General features: G+C 34.9%; 1 protein-coding gene across 6 annotated transcripts in view; it reads left to right on the top strand.

The window, feature by feature from the left end:
- The window catches only part of LOC123524545 (eyes absent homolog 1-like), a 178,896-nt gene that overhangs the window by 73,782 nt on the left and 81,317 nt on the right, over nt 1-23,797 (top strand). Inside the window, exon 1 of one of the 6 annotated variants that reach the window (XM_053538742.1) lies at nt 17,150-17,385. The exons of 3 other annotated variants lie outside the window; for them this stretch is intronic. The gene's annotated coding sequence lies outside the window, so the exon portion shown is untranslated. Of the gene's footprint in view, nt 1-17,149; nt 17,386-22,340; nt 22,579-22,737; nt 22,901-23,797 lie in introns of those variants that run through there. 2 more of the 6 variants (XM_053538741.1, XM_053538743.1) reach the window with 2 other exon arrangements.

Raw genomic sequence — 23,797 nt, 5'->3', positions numbered from 1 at the left:
TCCATGTTGTCACAAAGTCATACAGACACTTCTCTCCATGTTCCACAAAGTCAAAATATACACTTCCCCTATTTCACAAACAAGACACTTCACTCCATGTTGTCACAAAGTCAACAAGTACACTTCTCTCATGTTGTGCAAATATAAGTACACTTCTCTCATGTGCCACAATTTCATCAAACATACCTTCCTCTCAGTTGTCACAAAGTCAAAACAGACACTCCTCTCCACGTTGTCACAAAGTCATACAGACACTTCTCTCCACGTTGCCACAAAGTCATACAGACACTTCCTTCCATGTTGTCACAAAGTCATACAGACACTTCTCTCCATGTTGCCACAAAGTCATACAGACACTTCTCTCCATGTTGCCACAAATTCTAAAAGTACATTCCTGTCATGTCACTAAGTCATAAAGTTACACTTTCCCACTATGTTGTCACAAAGTCACACTCCTCCATGTTGTCACAGAGTCAAAAAGTACAATCCTCTCCATGTTATCAAAAAGTCACACTCCTCCATGTTGTCACAAAGTCACGCTCCTCCATGTTGTCACAAAGTCAAAAAGTACACTCCTCTCCATGTTGTCACAAAGTCACACTCCTCCATGTTGTCACAAAGTCAAAAAGTACACTCCTCTCCATGTTATCAAAAAGTACACTACTCTCCATGTTGTCACAAAGTCACGCTCCTCCATGTTGTCACAAAGTCAAAAAGTACACTCCTCTCCATGTTGTCACAAAGTCACACTCCTCCATGTTGTCACAAAGTCAAAAAGTACACTCCTCTCCATGTTGTCACAAAGTCACACTCCTCCATGTTGTCACAAAGTCAAAAAGTACACTCCTCCATGTTGTCACAAAGTCACACTCCTCCATGTTGTCACTAAATCACACTCCTCCATTTTGTCACAAAGTCAAAAAGTACACTCCTCCATGTTGTCAAAAAGTCACACTCCTCCATGTTGTCACTAAATCACACTCCTCCATGTTGTCACAAAGTCAAAAAGTACACTCCTCTCCATGTTGTCACAAAGTCACACTCCTCCATGTTGTCACAAAGTCAAAAAGTACACTCCACTCCATGTTGTCACTTAATCACACTCCTCCATGTTATCACAAAGTCAAAAAGTACACTCCTCCATGTTGTCACAAAGTCACACTCCTCCATGTTGTCACAAAGTCAAAAAGTACTCCTCTCCATGTTGTCACTAAATCACACTCCTCCATGTTGTCACAAAGTCAAAAAGTACACTTTTCTCCATGTTGACACAAAATCACACTCCTCCATGTTATCACAAAGTCAAAAAGTACATTCCTCTCCATGTTGTCACAGCTGGCAGAGAAATGATTGATAATTTTTGTTTTCCAATTTAAAACTTTGCAATCGCAAATTCACTGTCAATGGGCATCCAGTACTGGAGGGTTCAAACCCTAGTTGTGATGTTTTATAATTTTTGTTGCACTAGCTGAATAGGATTATTAATCATTCAATTGGTTGGCAAGGTACTGAAACATATAACTGACTTTAAGGAGCTTGAAAGTGACAGAGTCAAATTTTTTTCTTCATAATTTTGTTATGAAGATTGTATTTTTGAAAGTGGTGTTGTGTCTTAGGTTCCATTATGGAGCTTGGGAGTTCACTTATTTGTTTTTCATGTTGAACATTTTACTCTTTGCAATTTATATCACCATTCTGGATTAAGTTGAAAACATTCTCAAGCCGGTATTATTATGTAAATTACGTGTTTGCGTGCCATTAAAAGTTCAGGAAGAAATACTTTTAATGAAAATTATTTCGGTAAAAAGCAATTGTAGCGAATAACATCAGGTAATGGTTTTTATGCCTATTGTATTTATACGCATCACTTTAGGAACTAATCTGAAGTATAAATAACGATAACATTTTGCGTCAACAGCCTACGGTGTTCCCATTAGTCGATGTTCCGGTTGGTTTGTTCACAATAATGGCTGTCGGAGTCGTAATTATAGAGTGAGGCAGTATCAGGGAAGACTCTTTTATTTTGGGGTGACGGGGTCGCGGGAGCACAGTCGAGCCCTACTGGGTCATTATAGAAAGCCTGTGCATTTGGAACGGTTTTGTTCACGTGAAAACATGTTGTGAGGCCATAGATGGGATTGTTTTCGGCTTGATTTTCTCTGCTGAAACCGGAACTGTAGTTTTGGGGATGTCAGCGAAATATAAACTGTTACTGAAACTAAAGAAATAGCATGTTGATTGTTTACTGGGTGTGGGCGAACATGATTATTAGTTTAAAATTACCCTGATTAATTTCACTCAGTTTCAGTATTCTCTGTTATATAGTATGTATTGTTCCATTCATTTCCTTTTCATGTTGGTTTTTTTTTGTACGATTGCAATCATCTTGTAAGATCTAAAACAATTGTAATCTTGAAGAAATCACAAATTAATTCATTAAAATGTTTGTAGATAATTATGATTGGAACAGAATTTGTGGCTTAGCAATAAGAATACGATACTTCTGAAATGAAAATTTAAATTCATTTTTTCATGTCTTCATTACAAAGTTTTACTTCTCAATGAAAATTTGAATTAATGAACCAGATTTTTTTTTTTCCCAGAAGTTGACCGGACTGTGGTATATTACGCAGAAAATGAGGTTGTGCGAAGGAAGGGTAAAAAAGTGGAATAATTGAACGGTATTGATCGTTCAAATATTATTCATTGATTACATTTAATTAGTTATGCCACAGCCGTGGAATACTTCCGAATTATTGATCAATCAATTATACCCCTTTGTTACCTCTCTAATTACCACCCTCTGAAGCTGGCCGGCAAATATTTTCTTTTTATCGCAAACTGAATGGGAGCAAAATTTTTTAATCCATCCTGTACACAATGGGTTGAATGCACGCTAATTATGACCGTCAGAATATTGACATATTTCGTAGTTCAGTCCGCTTCACCTCATTTTACGGGTGTCATCCAATTTATAATTTCTGTTTATGAAAAGTTTTATCTCCATTTTTGATCTTGATAAACAAAATTGATTTGAAGAAGTTGCGAAGGTTTTTTGACATTCTCGCTTCATGATTTATCCACATCATTCACTATTTTACGAATTATCTATTGTGATGTTATTTTGAATCAATTTAAAAGTGATGGCAAATTAACGCAGGGGCTCTTAATAGGCTGGTATTGCCGGCTTCAAAGACTTGTATACAATGGACTTCATCTTCCTCTGTTGAAATTATGCGAATTTGAGCGAATAATTTGTTCTTATCGCTTTAAGGATTGTTATTATAGATAAAACCTTCCTAAGATCACAGTCTGTTGATTATTACGGTAAATTGAATCGTTAAAATACTTCTGGCCAAAGAATTTTATATAAGTATGACCTTATTTGTATTTCGGAGACACATAACTTAATATGGATGATTTATGTTTCTCTATTTTATATTTAAGAGACATTATACCATATTTATACAGCTTTCTAGAACTACTCAGCATTCTGCATTTTGCTCCATTATGCCCTTTTTAGCTCACATGTCACTTTGTGACAAGGTGAGCTTTTGTGATCGCGCAGCGTCCGGCGTCCGTTGTCCGTCCGTGCGTCCGTCCGTCCGTCCGTGCATCCGTAAACTTTTGTTTGTGACCACTCTAGAGGTCATATTTTTCATGGGATCATTATGAAAGTTGGTCTGAATGTTCATCTTGATGATATCTAGGTCAAGTTCGAAACTGGATAACGTGCGGTCCAAAACTAGGTCAGTAGGTCTAAAAATAGAAAAACCTTGTGACCTTTCTAGAGGCCATACTATTCAATGGATCTTCATGAAAGTTGGTCAGAATGTTCACCTTGATGATATCTAGGTCAAGTTCGAAACTGGGTCATGTGACTTTAAAAACTAGGTCAGTAGGTCAAATAATAGAAAAACCTTGTGACCACTCTAGAGGCCATATTTTACATGGGATCTGTATGAAAGTTGGTGTGAATGTTCATCTTGATAATATCTAGGTCAAGTTCGAAACTGAGTCAACTGCGGTCAAAAACTAGGTCAGTAGGTCTAAAAATAGAAAAACCTTGTGACCTCTCTAGAGGCCATACTTTTCAATGGATCTTCATGAATGTTGGTCAGTATGTTCACCTTGATGATATCAAGGTCAAGTTCGAAACTGGGTCATGTGCCATCAAAAACTAGGTCAGTAGGTCAAATAATAAAAAAACATTGTGACCTCTCTAATGGCCATATTTTTCATGGGATCTGTATGAAAGTTGGTCTGAGTGTTCATCTTCATGATATCTAGGTCAAATTCGAAACTGGGTCAACTGCGATCAAAAACTAGGACAGTAGGTCTAAAAATAGAAAAACCTTGTGACCTGTCTAGAAGCCATACTTGTGAATGGATCTTCATGAAAATTGGTCAGAATGTTCCTCTTGATGGTATCTAGGTCAGGTTTAAGGCTGGGTCACATGCCGTCAATAACTAGGCCAGTAGGTCAAATAATAGAAAAACCTTGTGACCTCTCTAGAGGCCATATTTTTCATGGGATCTGTATGAAAGTTGGTCTGAATGTTCATCTTGATGATATCTAGGTCAAGTTCGAAACTGGGTCAACTGTGGTCAAAAACTAGGTCAGTAGGTCTAAAAATAGAAAACCTTGTGACCTCTCTAGAGGCCATAATTTTGAATGGATCTTCATGAAGTTTAGTCAGAATGTTCATCTTGATGATATCTAGGTCAAGTTTGAAACTGGGTCAACTGCGGTCAAAAACTAGGTCAGTAGGTCTAAAAATAGAAAAACCTTGTGACCTCTCTAGAGGCCATACTATTGAAGGGATCTTCATGAAAATTGGTCAGAATGTTCACATTAATGGTATCTAGATCAAATTCGAAACTGGGTCACATGCCATCAATAACTAGGTCAGTAGGTCAAATAATAAAAAACATTGTGACCTCTCTAGAGGCCATATTTTTCAATGGATCTTCATGAAAATTGGTCAGAATTTTTATCTTGATGATATCTAGGTCAGGTTCAAAACTGGGTCACATGAGCTCAAAAACTAGGTCACTATGTCAAATAATAGAAAAAATGAGGTCATACTCAGTTCAAAACTGGGTCATGTGGGGACAGGTGAGCGATTCAGGACCATCATGGTCCTCTTGTTTTCTGTTGTTGAAGTACTTACTTGGCCAGTTTGGATATAACCTCATTAGGTTTCCGGAAGGTGAGGTATATTAGAGTGGTATTGAGGTCTCATTGACCTGAAGACAGAAACTGGACATAAAGTTTAAAAGCTACTGCTTTCAAACTTAAATACAATGACTGAGTACCTCTGGAGGAAGATCCCTGTTGATTTTGGCATCAGTAGCTCACAAGGATAAACCCACCTCTCATATTGTATCATAGTATCCCTCATCCTCATTCCATACCCTCACATATCCCAAGCGTACTGTCTTTGTCACTGTATTTTTGTTTTTTCTACTAGATCAGTTTCCTGATATTGTATCTTAGTTTCCCTCATCCACATCCTGCAAAACCCCCCCCCCCCCCCCCCCCCCCCCCCCCCCAAGTCCTTCACCCCTGTATTTTTTCCTGGCCTGCATCCATTGTCAAAATTTACATTAACTTCCTTTCTGAAACTATTGGTCAGAATTTCACCAAATTTGGTCTGTTGCATCTTGGCAAGGTCTTCTCTAAAATTTGTTCAAAAGACATGTTAACTCCTTTCAGGGTCCACTGGAGATCTTCATCAAACTTGGTCTGTAGGATCATTTATATATTAAAACTTGCCAGATTTGCTTAAATGTGGGAAGAGCATGTGGCCACTTCTATGATCTGCTAGAGCTAAAAGTAGAAAAACATTTAAACATTTTCATGTCATGAACCACACCATAGATCTTCATCAAACTTGGTCTGTAGCATCACTGTAAGTCCTATCCCAAATGTTTGGCAATGGGAATGCTTGGCTCATTAAATGGGCAACTATAGCTTAAAATAGAAAAACCTTAAAACAACTTCTTCTTTTAAACCACTTGATGGATCTGCATCAAACTAGGTGTGTAGCATTACTATTAGGCCGTCTTTAAAAAAATTTTTTCAAATGTTGACACTTTTGTCCCTTTTTTGGGGCCATTAAAGCTATAAATAGACGAACCTTTAAATGACTTTTAAGCTCACCAGAGCACAAAGTGCTTAAGATGAGCTATTGTGACCGGTCATTGTCTGGCGTCCGTCATGCGCCGTCAGTCAACATTTGCCTTGTTAACACTCTAGAGGCCACATTTGTGACCCAATCTTTATTAAACTTGGTCAGAATGTTTGTCTTGATGATCTCTAGGTCAGATTCAAAACTGTGTCATGTAGGGTAAAAAACTAGGTCAGTAGGCCAGATCTAAGGAAAATCTTGTTAACACTTTGAGTCCACAGTTTAAGGTGGAAACTCATGGGAATTGGTCAGAATGTTTGTTTTGATGACCTCTAGGTCAGGTTTGAATATGGGTCATGTAGGGTCAAAAACTAGGTCACATGGTAAAATTAAAAAAAGCTGGTTAACACTCTAGAGGCCACATTTATGACCCCATCTTCATGAAACTTGGTCAGAATGTTTATCTTGTTGATTTTTAAGCCAAGTTGAATCTGGGTCATATGGGGTCAAAAACTAGGGCACTAGGCCAGATCAAAGGAAAATCTTGTTAACACTCTAGAGACCACATTTAAGTTTGAAACTCATGAGAATTGGTCAGAATGTTGGTCTTGATGATCTCCAGGTCAAGTTTGAATCTAGGTCATGTGGGGTCAAAAACTAGGTCAACCGGTCAAATTAAAGGAAAAACCCAACACTCTAGAGGCCACATTTATCTTCATGAAACTTGGTCAGAATGTTTATCTTGATGATTCCTACGCCAAATTCCAGACTGTGGCAAGTGGGGTCAAAAACTAGGTCACATCAAAGGAAAAGCTTGTTAACACTGTAGAGGCCACATTTCTGACCCTATCTTCCTGAAACTTGGTCAGAATGTTTATCTTGGATGAATCAAAGGCCATATTTCATAGGTGAGCGATTTAGGCTCATCATGACCCTCTTGTTTTTGTAAATATTTCTCTAATAATATATTCTGACCGATCTTTTTTGGTTCTGATAGAAGAAAAGGGACATAATTTTACAAAATTTGTATAGCCTCAGGAGTTATCTCCTGTGAACAAAACATAGGTTCTGAACACAGACTGCCAAAATCCGCTCAAGATGAAATATCACAAACTTTAGCAAATATTTTTGTTAGGAGATTATTCTTGTTTGTTAATTAACTTATTAATTACACTTTGTTGTTCAACCAACAAGCACTTATGGATTTTTAGAGTCGCAGTGTTTTAAAACATTGAAATGAATTTTATACAAATTACTGCACGATTAAATAGATTTGGGTCCATTTATTTGAGAAAGAGACATTGGTGTTCCTCTGGGACAAGACTTGACATTAACCTAAGCAGCCCAGAAATATTCCCAACTTTTCACATTGTATCATTTTACAATGGTCGCTAAGCAACCGTTTCATTCTTCTTATTACATTAATGGACAGACAGAGACAAAATTAAATTTGGACATTAAGCTATGTAATAATTGAAAAAATATGCCGTAGTAACAGAATGTTACTGTTTCCATATAGCTAGCTGATAAATGTTGATATTTGATAAAATTATGCTCGTGAGAAGAATACATTGCGGATTTTGTGACGGAGTGGTTATGTGGTTGCTAACTTTGAAGCGCTTGCTTCTTATCACAGTGGGTTCAAAATCAGGTTTGAGGTGTAGAATTTTTATTTGAGGAGGCCATTCGGCTGGCTTTCAGAAGGTCAGTGGTTCTGCCCAGATGCCAGCAAGTGTCTGAAATTATTCCTGCAGGGGCACCTTGGCTTTTCTTCCATCATTAGAAGCTGCAAAAAAGGTCCTATCTGACTTAGATTTTGTTATTATGACTTTAAACTCAACAAAACATATATAACTTTCAGTTAAATCAAGATCAATTGAGCATCATTTGCTCAAGCACATGGGTTAGCTTGATTAATTCATATGGTCCATGGTTGTTTTCCTAATCTTTTGAAACTCCGGATAACTGTAGTGTTTCTTAAGAACAAAATTTAAGTCCACAGTGTAACAGTAAAACAGGATCCTTGCAATTACTGAACCATGATTTGTGAAGGAAGGCAGTTTCTTCAAGAAGTAGGTTTTAGGTCAACAGTATTGCAGTAAAACAAGATCCTTGCAATGACTGAATCATGATTTTTAAAGGAAGGCAGTTTCTTCAAGAACTATGTTTTAGGTCAACAGTATTGCAGTAAAACAGGATCCTTGCAATGACTGAACTATGTTTTGTGAAGGAAGGCAGTTTCTTCAAGAACTAGGTTTTAGGTCAACAGTATTGCAGTAAAACAAGATCCTTGCAATGACTGAATCATGATTTGTGAAGGAAGGCAGTTTCTTCAAGAACTAGGTTTTAGGTCAACAGTATTGCAGTAAAACAAGATCCTTGCAATGACTGAATCATGATTTGTGAAGGAAGGCAGTTTCTTCAAGAACTAGGTTTTAGGTCAACAGCATTGCAGTAAAACAAGATCCTTGCAATGACTGAATCATGATTTGTGAAGGAAGGCAGTTTCTTCAAGAACTAGGTTTTAGGTCAACAGTATTGCAGTAAAACAAGATCCTTGCAATGACTGAATCATGATTTGTGAAGGAAGGCAGTTTCTTCAAGAACTAGGTTTTAGGTCAACAGTATTGCAGTAAAACAAGATCCTTGCAATGACTGAATCATGATTTGTGAAGGAATGCAGTTTCTTCAAGAACTAGGTTTTAGGTCAACAGTATTGCAGTAAAACAAGATCCATGCAATGACTGAATCATGTTTTGTGGAGGAATGCAGTTTCTTCAAGAACTAGGTTTTAGGTCAACAGTATTGCAATAAAACAAGATCCTTGCAATGACTGAATCATGATTTGTGAAGGAAGGCAGTTTCTTCAAGAACTATGTTTTAGGTCAACAGTATTGCAGTAAAACAGGATCCTTGCAATTACTGAATCATGTTTCGTAAAGGAATGCAGTTTCTTCAAGAACTAGGTTTTAGGTCAACAGTATTGCTGTAAAACAAGCTTCTTACAATGACTGAATCATGATTTGTGAAGGAAGGCAGTTTCTTCAAGAACTAGGTTTAGGTCAACAGTCTTGCAGTAAAACAGGATCCTTGCAATGACGGAACTATGATTTGTGAATGAATGCAGTTTCATCAAGAACTAAACCTGGGTCAACAGTATAACAGTAAAACAGGATCCTTGCAATGACTGAACTATGTTTTGTGAAGGAATGCAGTTCCTTCAAGAACCAGGTTTTAGGTCAACAGTATTGCAGTAAAACAGGATCCTTGCAATGACTGAACAATGATTTATGAAGGAAGGCAGTTTCTTCAAGAACTAGGTTTTAGGTCAACAGTATTGCAGGAAAACAGGATCCTTGCAATGACTGAACTATATTTTGTGAAGGAATGCAGTTTCATCAAGAACTAAACCTAGGTCAACAGTAGTATTGCAGTAAAACAAGATCCTTGCAATGACTGAATCATGATTTGTGAATGAAGGCAGTTTCTTCAAGAACTAGGTTTTAGATCACAGTATTGCAGTAAAACAAGATCCTTGCAATGACTGAATCATGTTTTGTGAAGGAAGGCAGTTTCTTCAAGAACTAGGTTTTAGGTCAACAGTATTGCAGTAAAACAGGATCCATGCAATTACTGAATCATGTTTTGTGAAGGAATGCAGTTTCTTCAAGAACTAGGTTTTAGGTCAACAGCATTGCAGTAAAACAAGCTTCTTGCAATGACAACTGAATCATGATTTGTGAAGGAAGGCAGTTTCTTCAAGAACTCGGTTTAGGTCAACAGTATTGCAGTAAAACAGGATCCTTGCAGTGACTGAACTATGTTATGCGAAGGAAGGCAGTTTCATCAAGAACTAAACCTAGGTCAACAGTATTGCAGTAAAACAAGATCCTTGCAATGACTGAATCATGATTTGTGAAGGAAGGCAGTTTCTTCAAGAACTAGGTTTTAGATCAACAGTACTGCAGTAAAACAGGATCCATGCAATTACTGAATCATGATTTTTGAAGGAAGGCAGTTTCTTCAAGAACTATGTTTTAGGTCAACAGTATTGCAGTAAAACAGGATCCTTGCAATGACTGAACCATGATTTGTGAATGAAGGCAGTTTCTTCAAGAACTAGGTTTTAGATCAACAGTATTGAAGTAAAAGAATATCCTTGCAATAATTCTGAATCATGTTTTTTGGAGGAATGCAGTTTCTTCAAGAACTAGGTTTTAGGTCAACAGTAGTATTGCAGTAAAACAGGATCCATGCAATTACTGAATCATGATTTTTGAAGGAAGTCAGTTTCTTCAAGAACTAGGTTTTAGGTCAACAGTATTGCAGTAAAACAAGCTTCTTCCAATGACTGAATCATGGTTTGTGAAGGAAGGCATTTTCTTCAAGAACTAGGTTTTAGGTCAACAGTATTGCAGTAAAACAAGCTTCTTGCAATGACTGAATCATGGTTTGTGAAGGAAGGCAGTTTCATCAAGAACTAGGTTTTAGGTCAACAGTATTGCAGTAAAACAAGCTTGCAATGACTGAATCATGGTTTGTGAAAGAAGGCATTTTCTTCAAGAACTTGGTTTTAGGTCAACAGTATTGCAATAAAACAGGATCCTTGCAATGTCTAAACCATGATTTGTGAAGGAAGGCAGTTTCTTCAAGAACTATGTTTTAGGTCAACAGTATTGCAGTAAAACAAGCTTGCAATGACTGAATCATGGTTTGTGAAGGAAGGCAGTTTCTTCAAGAACTTGGTTTTAGGTCAACAGTATTGCAGTTAAACAGGATCCTTGCAATGTCTAAACCATGATTTGTGAAGGAAAGCAGTTTCTTCAAGAACCTGGTTTTAGGTTGACAGTATTGAAGTAAAAGAATATCCTTGTAATGATTCTGAATCATGTTTTGTGGAGGAAGGCAGTTTCTTTTGTGTACATCATCAACTTGAAGACATGTGCATATTATCTGGACTTTTATGTCCAATTAATGCCTCTGTTTTGGACTTACTATCACAACTACATTTGAATCTTGTCTACTCGGTTCCTCCTTAATTTTATATATAGTTTAAATAAAAACTTGGTATACATTATTTACATGAAGTGGACATGAGCATAATTATAGTCGGAACTTTCATGTCTGATGATTGCGTTACAACTGCAAGTGTACTTTGTGTACTCATTTCCTCCTCCAGTTCCTTCCTCTAATTCAAATGAAAGTTGATATATGTCGTCAGCATGAATTGAACCTGCTTTTCATGTCTGAGTATGTTTTCATGAGTTATGCCCCTTTTTTAGGACTTGACCATAATTATTATATCTACATCTGAACCATGTGTACTCGACTTCTCCTACATCTTACATTATCATCATGGAGTGAACAGGTCCATATTGATGGGACATTCGTGCCTGTTTCTGACTTTGCAATGTTACATTTACATACCTTGTTTACTAAACTCCCAACAGTTTCCATCAGTTTAAAAAAGACCTATATACATCATCATCATCAAGTGGACATGCACATATTTTACAATGTTGACATCAACATCATTTGTTTTTTGTTGTTGTTTTTTTCATACAAACCATGTAAAACTCGACAATAATTTAACTTTTTAAAATAAAAATATGTATACAGTGATAAAAAAAGTCTTGACTTGCAGTTATTAAAAAGCCAGCCATGTTTCAATTTTTTTTGCTGATTTGTTTTTAATTTTTCTGAGAAATGCTACTTTTGAATCAATTTTGTCACTGTGTCTGGTAAATTCATCATTTTACTCTTTTTAGCTATGAATCATTTCTTTCTGCAACTAGAATATTCTTCCTTTATTTCTCAACAAGCAGTTTCCAATTTTCATTTATGTCACTTTTGACAGATAAGGCAAATATGGAAAAATCTTCGAAAAACATATTGGGTATTAGGTAACTGGTGTTTATAGTTTGTTGATGGATTTATTTGCCATCATCCATAACACTGTCAAATTCTATCACTAACTTGGAATTTCAAAATTTGCTACAGAAATCATAATGTCGAAATATTTCTGAAATATTTCGTATAATTTTAAGGCGAACGGGTTTTGATGGATCTGTGCAGAGCGTAGAAGGAAAAAGTTCCATCAAATTTTGTCATATTGGACAGATTTTGCAATATATTCATGGATTCCCTCATTTAGCACGAGGAAATTGTTAATATTGTGTAACACAATGCCCACATTTATAAACTAGATATGTTGCAAGTATTGATCTGTGTCAGAAATGATGCATTATGCTTCTATAGTTCCTCATACGGTTTGTAATAAATAATAATTTCAGATTATTTTAATGCATAGGCTCATCACCAAGAGTTTATATTATGAAAACATTATAAAAGGAGAGGAGAAAATAAAAGGAAGAGAAAACTGTTTTTTTTTTTCAATGTGGGTGTGGGGGGAGGGGGAGTGGGGGATAACGTCACACTGATACAATTATAGGTTGTATGGTGACTTTCCAGCTATCCATGGCGGAGGATGATCGTCCAAACCCGTCTAAGCATTATTTCGTCACGGGCTGGCATCTGGGTAAAACGCCGGCCTTATGTAACCCAATTGGAAAGAAAAATATGTAAAATGGTAACATTGAACTTTCAGCTTTTGCTCAGCTAATTAATTAAATTTACTGCACTGGGTAGCGCAAAAGCAATTTATTAATGCTTAGGCATAATTTGAGCCGTGCCATGAGAAAACCAACATAGTGGGTTTGCGACCAGCATGGATCCAGACCAGCCTGCGCATTCGCGCAGTCTGGTCAGGCTCCATGCTGTTCGCTTTTAAAGCCTATTGGAATTGGAGAAACTGTTAGCAAACAGCATGGATCCTGACCAGACTGCGCGGATGCGCAGGCTGGTCTGGATCCATGCTGGTCGCAAACCCACTATGTTGGTTTTCTCATGGCACGGCTCATTTCATCTAATTTAAAGATCACCACAGCAGTATCCTGTAGCATTTAATAATGTTTTAAGAATTTATTCACAGAAGGAGTCTGTGGATCCCTAATATAGAAATGACTTTTCAATTACAGGTTTAGGTTGCGCACTATATACTGTGATCAAAATTATTTATTTAATTAGTGAAATCATTCAGCCTCCACACACTTTAAATATTTTCCGAGTATCTGATCTCTCTGTCGTGGGGGCTTTGTCTCACTCTGTCCCTCTGGTCAGATCGCTCTGTATCTGTACTAGTAGAGGATGAATTATGCGCCCTGTGTGGCTGCATTTGCGCCTTTGAACGTGAAATTGATCATGAAAAGGGCACTATATAAATCTGGTATAATAAATAAATAAATAAATAAATAATATTTCATGCATGGATAAAACCGATAAAAAAGTTGTTAATTTCTTAATTCAATTTATGTAGACTTTAAAGTTTATTCCATTTACCGCATAAATATAAAATAATGAAGATTTAGAAAGACACAGTTCAAGCTTAACTTGTTTTTGACTGAAAGCTTTTTTTCCGTCAAGAATTTTGTTTCTAATAAATTTCTCAGGACTTGTGCTATTCTGTTTAATTGGCACTTGTTTTCTTTTGACCAATGTTGTACAGATGCTGATCAGTGTTGTACAAGGCAGCTTACATGTAGCTCAAGGGCTTGTTAATGTCAATTAGGCAACTCTAGGGGTTCATGATTGTACCAATGAAAACCATAGGGGTTCTTGCTGATTATAATTTGAAAATAATTGATGCTGCAAAGATAAACCTATTGACACAAATTGAAATTAATTATGAACATCTTCCTGATCTAATCATTTGTTAAATTTTCTTTAGAAAAAAAAAGAATGATTTTGTGAAAAGTATTTATGGGAGAATTGACGTAAATGGTAATTGTTAAAGGACAGGCACTCTGTCTGAAGTTAGAAAATTAAAAAAAAAAAAAAAAAAAAAAAAAAAAAACTAGTATGATTGGAGAATAAGAAAAAACAGTTCATGATGAAATTACAGAAATGAGGTTATCTAACAGCTTGCAGTAGTTTACTGTTAAGTGATAATATTGATAAGATGTAAAAAGTATGTATGCCTATGTATAATCTAGCTGCAAAGTCTTTAAACACAGTTGACAGTAGTTTGGATACAAGAAAAGAAAAGGACAACAGAAAGACAAAGAAACAAAACAATGTGAAGTGAAATGCAGTAATAGTGAAAAGACTGTAAGGTATTGAAGGTACTTATGGTAATATGAGCCGCGCCATGAGAAAACCAACATAGTGGCTTTGCGACCAGCATGGATCCAGACCAGCCTGCGCATCCGCGCAGTCTGGTCAGGATCCATGCTGTTCGCTTTCAAAGTCTATTGTAATTAGAGAAACTGTTAGCGAACAGCATGGATCCTGACCAGACTGCGCAGATGTACAGGCTGGTCTGGATCCATGCTGGTCGCAAAGCCACTATGTTGGTTTTCCCATGGCGCATCTCATATGTTAAATGAATGCTGAGTAGGGAGCTTAAACAAAAACAGAATATGATATAAGGGCTTTATTGAGTTGTTGCAGAAAATGCAGTAGGAAAGAAATTTGGTGTAAATGCAGAAAAAGAACTCACTGAAACTTGTTGACAGCAGTAGCAAGTATTAACCCTTAGCCTGCTGGCGGCAAGTGATTCTGCCTTTGTGACCAGTGCAGACCAAGATCAGCCTGCACATCCGTGCAGTCTGATCATGGTCTGCACTGTTGGCTATTCAGTCAGTAAATTTTCAGCAAACACCCCTTTTAACAGTTAATGGTTCTGTCCAAATTGAAACATGGACAAGTTCATTATAGAAATTTAGCAGGGTTAGGGTTAAAGCAAAAACGAGTGAAAAAAAATAGAATGAAATGCAACAGAACAAGTGGAAAGACAGACAATAAATGTAATGGGAAGAAAGGTTACAGAAAAAGTTGACAGAAAGGCAATAGAACAAGTGGAAAGAAAGGTAATAGAACATGTAAATAAAAGGTAATAGAACAAGTGAATGATAGGTAATAGAACAAGTTTAAAGAAAGGTAACAAAAAATGTGGTCAGAAAGGCAAAAGAAAAATGGAAAGAGAGACAAACTAGTGTTAAGAAAGGCAATAGAACAAGTTCAAAGAATGACAAAAGAATAAATGGAAAGAAAAGCAATAATGCAGATGTTAAGAAAGGTAGTATAACAAGTGGAAGAATTAGACAAGAGAAGTTCTGAACACATGCAAAGAAAGGTAATAGAACAAGTTAAAAGACAAAAGAACAGATAAAAAGAAAAGCAATGTAACAAATGCAAAGACTGACAAATACAACATTGAGTGAAAAGAAAAGTAATAAAGCAAAGGCAACGGAAAGCAGTAGAGCTTGTGGAAAGAGAAACAATAAACTGTGTAAATGAAACTATTATGGAACAGGCTGCAAGGTGTATAACAAAGGTAGGAGCAGTGACTGGAACAGACTGAAAACAACAAGTTAAGTATCAATGTTAACTCACATCCTGATACAGACTACATTTATACAAGGCCAGAATTTTAGCAACATACCTGGGTCATCTTGAAAATTCCACATTTAGAAACATTTTGGAAAGCGAAAGTATTGAGTACAAAGCAGCTTCAGATAAAGAATAGAAGAGCTGAAGAAAATGGTAGAAGTCATATTCATTTAACAAATATTATAGGCAGAAGAGAAGAAAGTTGACAGAAATTAAAGACGTAATAGATGGAAGATCAAATCAGAGACCTTATTAAAGAGATTGCTTAGTATATATAGGAGAACAAAACAAAGAAAGGGTTGGTAGACTGGCAGATACCTGAATACTTTATAAGAATGTGTTACAAGAAACTGAATTCTAACAGGGAGTAACATTTTTGAAAGCTGCTTTTCAGGCTTAGAAGCGTTTACTATGGTGTTACAAGATTCTATCAAGGGCTTAGGTTTCTTCCGAGAAAGTTTATAGTTGTTCAGAATCTGAAAAACAATCGAGTAGCTACTGTAGTTCAGTTAAATGTCACATGACTGTATTTAAATGAAATAAAAGAAAGTCTTTTTCATTACATGCCACGGATTGCCTGAAGTTAATATTAATTATGATTTTTTATCAGTTCTTGTATTGAACTTGCTAAAACAATGGACACACAAGATATATGGGTGAACTGTTATTGTTCCGTGTGGACGTATATTAACAAAACATTGGTTATTATTGAAATAAATAAATAATTTGAATAGCTATTTTGATTTAATAACTCGATATATTACAACGGGAAAACTAATTTCATGTGCGATAAAGCTGGAGTTAAAATAAAAAACATTTAAATTCCTTTCAGCAACATTACAAGCATAAACAAAACAGTTATAATAATGGCTTTCATTAGAAGTTGTTTTAAACACAAACCAGACTGGGATAATAATTTATCACTGCATTGTATTTAATGAAAACTTTATAGAATTCAGTACTTTGTTCCATTTTACCGGCATTTAGGTTTGCTCTTTTGAAAATGAAATATTTTGGTTTTGTTTAAATTATACTTTTAATGTATTTTTAATAGTTCTACATTTTTCCCAGTCTGTAATAAGGAAATATGTTTGATTTAAAATAGATTTTCATACATAAAAAGCACACTTCTTTTATTTTTAACTGAAGGGCTTCTCATGTACGGATCCATTTCAAAAGGTCAAAAAATAAAATAACTGTGAACAATGATGTATAATTTCTATTCATACAGTGTCGCTGTGTTTAATCTTTGATGTTCATCTTTCATGTGTTTGTTTCTCGCTGATCTTTTCATTATCAAAAATAACCTTCTATAAATCGGCCTGTTTTCTTGACCTTACACGACAAATCGTTAACAATAAAATGTTTTATTTTATCCCTCCGTCTAATTCTGTGATTGGTTTGCTAAATTCGGCTATTCAGATACGACTGATTTAATGTGATCCCGTGTTTAACCTTTTTCCTCCATGTCGGCAGGCAAACTGTTTCAAATTTTGTCTGAGCCTCCGTTGCCTGGCCCACTAGGCATACAGCATGAGATATCTTGATACTCTAACCAATGGAATGATTTGGAGTAGAATTTGATCTCAGTCAGTGTGTATGAAAAAAAATATGCATTAACTTAAAACTTCATAGGGACAACTGTGTTTTCTAGATATTTTGGGATTTTTGTATCAGTGTTTATAATTAGAAATAAGGGGAGAGGAATGGTTTATCCAGTCAATTTACTGTGGATATAAACTAATCACATTTTCACATTTTGGAATAAAAAAAACAAATGGATAACAAAAATCATCAGTAGGTACGGCAGTTAATTACTTTCTGGTAATTCTGATATTATCTATTTTGAATTATCTTTGTGTTTTAGGGTCAAGGACATAATGGAAAGGGGTTCTGGAAAGGAATGTTCCAGTGGGAAGCAGGGAGGCCTGTTATACCACTTTTTTAATTTCAGATGTCATCGGTACTTATGTAAAATTATAAAGAAAAGATAAATATTTATTATTATTTAGTTTGAAAGTGATAATTTTGCAACTGAAGTAATACCTCAAGGTAACTTTGGAATATTTATATATTAAAAGAAACGAAACCCAATTTAAGCAGTAGCATTTAGATGCTATACAGCAATGTAGGCGATGAAAGACAGGTGCTTTTGACGGTTTCTTTTACGACTAGTTTATAAGGACTTATTCATAACTACAGGTCTGCAGATCTTGACAAATTAAGCATCAGAAATTTCCGTCTCCTTTCATTAATACCAATTATAAATCTTAATTCTAGCAGATTTCCGAAAACACTACAATAAAGAATTTTCATTTACTTAAAAAATGTCCGCTTGGAAATTAGTTGTCGTGTTTTATGAGTTTTCAATTGTTAAACTGTAATTTTCCTATCATTGTTGTGTTGATGTATAAGGCATTCGCATGCAAAATGTCTGCGGGCTTTCATTGTCCCTATTTATGTGGTTTTGTAAAGACATTTTGTGCATACTTTACTTTGTCTTCTGTTGCCATTAAAGTTTTGTTTTTTTTCTCTCAGGTGTATTATTTGTACTTAAAGAAGTTGTTTGTATGCAGGTAAAATTTAAGAGCAGTTTACTGTTATCATTGCAATAGGTTAAAAGTTGTAATAAAATAAAAAATAAAAAATGAAACATTACAAAGCTGTTATATATTTATGCCAGATTTAATGATTACCTTCTTCTATGTTAAAAAAAATATCTTGGGTAGATATTTAAATGTTGTTGCAGATACTTAAAGTTGTGATCAAATTAATGTTTAGTGGCTGCAAGTTGTTTTGCTTTTGCGACAATACAGCCTGCAAGTCCATGCAGATTGGTCATGGTCTGCACTGTCCTCAAGTGAATACCCCTTTGAATGATAAGTGGTACTAACAAATAATGTATGATGGACCAGTCTATTTTAGAAATTTAGCAGAGTAAAGGTTAAGAGTGGGTTAATGCGCTCTGTTTTTTTTTGGGGGGTTTTTAAGTCTGTTTATCACCATATCTGGGGTTCAATTTTTATGCCATGTGCATATATAATTTGTGATAATCTGTAAGTCGTCAAACTTTACATAGGTCTGTAGTTTTTAGGACTGGTCCTAATTTCAGGCTTTTGACTGCAAGAATGTCCGTACAAGTAAATCTGATCTGTTGAAAAAGAAGATTTCAGGCTTAAGAATGTACATTTTCAGGCTTTTGATTTAATTGTTTTGTTTGTGATTTGACTGGGGGGAGGGGGGGGGCAGTGGTATCTTGCATATTGGTTAAGGTTGGTCAACTCAAGACTTTGACCCCCCCCCCCATATGGTGGGTTTGCTCCTGGCTGGGGTTGAATGTTTCCAACAGAAGAACCATAACCAGCTTGCGTGAAATATTAATGCACAGTGGTGGACCTGCACATTGTCGCGCTCGAAATAACAAACAAATATAAATTAAAATTATTTAAAATTATTTAGTGCTTGAGCTGTTTCTATGTGTGTTGTAATTATTATGTTTGGTGTACTTAATGCTTTCTTTCTACATGCTTACCTCCCTTTCCAGTGATATTGTGTAAGTATATATATCCTTTCCTTGTAGTTTAAGTCCTATGTGATCTTTAATAATACCTAGATTTTCTATATGTAGCATTAATCTCTTCCTGGATTGTTTTTTCCAGCTATTAGATCCTAATCCAAGAGAGGTTCAAGAGAGTTGACTGCTCCTAATATGGCAAAAAGATACTACATTTAACTTAAAGCATGTATCGGTTCTGCACATTTTGTTTCATTTAAACAAATTTTCTGTTGCTTGTTCAGATTGTTAAGCAGAGGACTTAGTTCAACTGACTTTTTACATTTTTCTATGTGACTTACTGTTGAAAATAGGCGTTGAATATGTGGCACCATTCATGAAAAACGAGTGGTCAATTTTGCAGTCTTCTTTCATTTCCCGGAAGTATACTTTAATAGGGAAGACACGTAGTAAGAATAATATTGCTTTATTTGAATGAAAACACTTCTATTTTCTTTCGTATACAAATTTAGTAACATTAGATTTTAGTAACACAAGCTATTCTAGTAACTTAAGTCATTTATGTGTAACTTGGTAAGTAATTTTGACCTTAATTTATCATAAAGGGAAAGAGGGAATGAAGATATATAAAAATGGAGGAAAGTAAGTGTTTCGTTTTTCTTTATTTTCACCGATAATGAATTTTTCATTGTCTGTGATAACAAAATAGTTGAACAAAATACTAGTTCATAATTTCATTATTTTCATGAAATTTTAGATAAAAATCTGAATGATTAAGTCATTGAAAAGCTTTCTTTAAATTGTATCAGGCTATATATCTAAAGGCGTAATTGGTTTCTATATCGCGAAATTTTCAATCATGATTGGCCTTTAAATGCATAATTGGACAACATTTATGCTAATTAGCAAGATTTTACCGATTAGGGACATTTCTTATTCATCGTCCTACGTTTGATCTACCTTGGTGTTTAGATCGTCAAAAGGTCAAATCTTTTATAAAAGCTCTTGTGCAAAATTTCAGCTAGTTTGATTCCGACTGTTTTTGTATTCCTCCTGTCTTCTTGTATTGTTTACAGGGAGACATTAGTTTTTGCCTTGTCGCCATTTATTTCATGTCCAATAATTTTATTAGTTTGTCTTTTTTTATTTTAATTTTGCTTATAGAAAAAACGTAATCAAAATGTTATTTATGTTTATTTATTATTCAATTATTTATAATTACTATCATTGGGGGAAAAAAAAAAGACCCTAAAAATGTGTCATTCTGTTATTTGTTTTTTTTTTTAATTAGGGAAAATGATAGTTTTGTTCCATTGATTCATTGTTATAAATTTGAATTCTTCTTCAACAAAATTTTCAGTCTTGCATTTAACTTTTAAACTTAATTGTTGACTGTCTTATAGTAATAGAATTACTGGGAAAAAAGGGAATATTTTAACGGGGCCTCCTTGGCACTGAGTGGTTAAGGTCCCTGACTTAGAATCACTTGCCCATCATCACTGAAGGTTCAAAACCTGGCTTTGGATGTAATGTTCCGTCATGTGAGAAAGCCATCTAGCTGGCTTAGGGAAGGTCAGTGGTTCTTCTCAAGTGCTTGCCCGTGATGAAACAATGCTGGAGGAGAGGCACTTCTCCACCATCAACCATCAAAAGTAGAAAATGGTGTTGGTGTGACATAATTTAAGTGCTACAAATTAAATTAATATGTTTTAAAAGTTTGATAAATTCAATCAAAATTTAACTTGTATGCCCAAAATTTTAATAATCTAGGATCCAGAGTTCTATCAAGAAGAAAATGTGGAATAGCCAGTTGCTTATTTGTTTGAAAAGCCTGTGAATATATCTGAGAGTTTTATATTATTTCTTAATGAATTTATATGCAAATTTTGTAGATACCGTAGTACTAAAAGCAGCAGTGATATTTTCATGAACATTTCTTTTCAATAAGAAATATTTTCATTGAATTTTGATTTTGTCATCTTTGATTCTTCATGTAAAAAATTGCCTGTTCTCAGAGTATGGACCAGGCTTTCACTTGCTTCAAAATCTTAAATGTTCCATATTTGAAAATTTTTTAATCCAAAGACTTTTTTAACCCGAAGACAATTTTGAAAGACTGTCAACTCTGAGGTCAGTAACTTTGTGATCTACAAATAATTGATGACAACTAATTTCACATAAACTGTCAATTGTAAATAAATTTGTGGTCAGTCCTGTGGTCAGTTCTTAAACAAACTGGACAATCTTTTCTGTCAAACTAAAGCTTATACTTTTGACCAACAATTGTCCACTGGTCAAGTGTGTGGTTTGTGGACAAATTTCAATAAGTTGAAAAGGGAGAGAGTTAAAGCAGTTAAACAGACAACTGGACAACAATACCTGATGGTTATCAACCTTAAATAACCTGCTGAACCTTATGTCCTAATTTAACACATTTCTTTCCATTGAATTTGAATTACCTTTTGATGGCTATTTCCTGTTTGTTATTTTTGTTTTGTTTTACTAGGTAGGAAATTTTGTGCTATGTATCTATTCTAGACTTTGTTTCATCAGGTAATGTACACTTGGATGTACACTACAGTTAAGTGTTATTTTTGTTTCGGACAGTTTTTGTGTTTTACCACGTCTTATATACTTTCTCAGTAATGCTTTTTTAATCATTCAAGAAACAGTCGGGTATTAGAGACTAATTCCTGAACTCTATGATTACTACTGTATTGTGATTCTCAACTATTGATCATTATCAGAGTAATTCCTATCTCAAAAAATCCTCAAGACCTTTTGAACCTGAGCAAAGTCTTTGAATATTGCTGTGTATTTACAGTAAAGAATGACAGATTTCCCTCCTTGATTCTGAAGATTAGATCCAAATCATTCCTCATCCCCAACAGAGGGGGCACCTGTAGGCCCCTATGTTACTTTGGCAGAACCATATGCTGAAATAATAACAGTCGAGATTTCATAGAAAACTTGTTGAATATACATAGGGCACTTCGATAATAACCTTCTGTTGAAACGAGAAGACGCTTCAACATGATAGGCCGGTAATTAGTTAGAAATCCCAGTTGTATCATTTGATTGACAGCTAAATTACATAGGGCTTTCAGATCGCATTTCATAGGAGGTGGAGCAATCTTGTTTGAAGGGAGGTATTGATTTATCTGTAGGAGGAGCCTGGTTAAGTTAGCTCCGCCTTTGAATAGTGTATTGTAGTACATGGTCAGCCAGTAATGATACTTTATTGAATATCTATTAATATTAATAGCCAGCTGATTATAACATATTCTTAATATTATCTCGGTTTTATGGCTTCACATAGGAGATCTTTCTGAGAATATTTGTGGATTTTTTTAACTATACAACATTCTTTTAATAAAAAAAACTGTTTATTGTGTGAAAATTGTTTTTTGGAAAAATAAAAACATAATCTTTGGAGTAAATAGTTTTAGAGATAGTACCAGTGGATGCTGATTAATCACTGTAAGTTGTTATTTTTGTTGTATAGAACACTTTAAGGTTTTATTTCAGTGTTTGGACCAGCCCCATTTGGATTAATATCGGCATAAATTATCGGAAAAATCTGTCGTTGATGCTCCAAGCAATGGCTAAATCTGTGATCGTACACTTTTGATGCAACAACTGTTTTGCCGTAATCCCGTTGTATTCTTAAAACAAACTGGACAAATAATGTTTGTCAAGTTTTGGATTTAATATAATATATTTGTCAATCTGTTTGTAGTAAGGAAATAGTCAATGAACAAGTTTGCAAGTGGATTCCTTTGTTTATGTCAATAATCAACAGGTAGGTCGATAGTATTTCAATCTAGCCGTTAAGAACTGGGTATCAGGTTTAACTCTCGTAATCGTATTGTGTTCCAAATTTACGGACAAAATTTCATATTTTTAGAAACATTATACGTGTTTCGTTCTCAACATTTGTGCAGACAAAATAAGCTCTTTTTGGAAACTGATTGCCCCGTTGTATATGTTTTTTTTCGCTTTTATAAAGATATAGTAGAAATAAAACAAGGATGATTCTAAAAGTTTAATTGAAGATCAAGATCTTTAGAAAATAAATTGTATTTTGAATCTTGCTTAAGGTAGTGTAGAATGGAGAAAAGTAAATTTCAATATTATGCTTTTATCTTATATTAGCCCTTGAAATAAAAAAAAAGTGTCTTTTTCATTTATTTTACTTACTTTCAGACCAAGAGATTGACATTCTTGTATATATATAAGATATTATGATTGACACCAGATAAATAAATAGACAGGTAATTAAAATTTCTTTGACTACTGTAAGGTAAGCCACAGAATTTAAATTGAACCATTTAAAATTGTATGAAATAACATCTAATAAAAATTCACTAAACTTTTTTAATGCTTATTTTCATTTTAACAGTCAATGAAAATTATTTCATACATTTTATTGCTGTAAATTTTAAAAATAGCCAACGTGCTTAAACCTCGCAAATTGTTTCAATTGAACAAAATAATTAACCGAAAAGATGGCATTTCTATGAATGTGCAAAAACAAAAGTTGGAATTAGAACATACAGTATGACAAATAGAAAATCTACCTGAAAATATTTCATTATTTATAAATATCTTTCGTAATCAACTGTTATCTCTGCTACCACAAAAATTCCAGGCATGTTTTAAGAAAGTGACGTTTTTAAGGCGAGGTCCATTTTTCCTA

This window comes from Mercenaria mercenaria, chromosome 3 (genome assembly GCF_021730395.1).
Source record: "Mercenaria mercenaria strain notata chromosome 3, MADL_Memer_1, whole genome shotgun sequence".
NCBI lineage: Eukaryota > Metazoa > Mollusca > Bivalvia > Venerida > Veneridae > Mercenaria > Mercenaria mercenaria.
The sequence above is the reverse complement of the archived record's forward strand: the minus strand, read 5'-3'. Positions and strand labels throughout refer to the sequence as shown.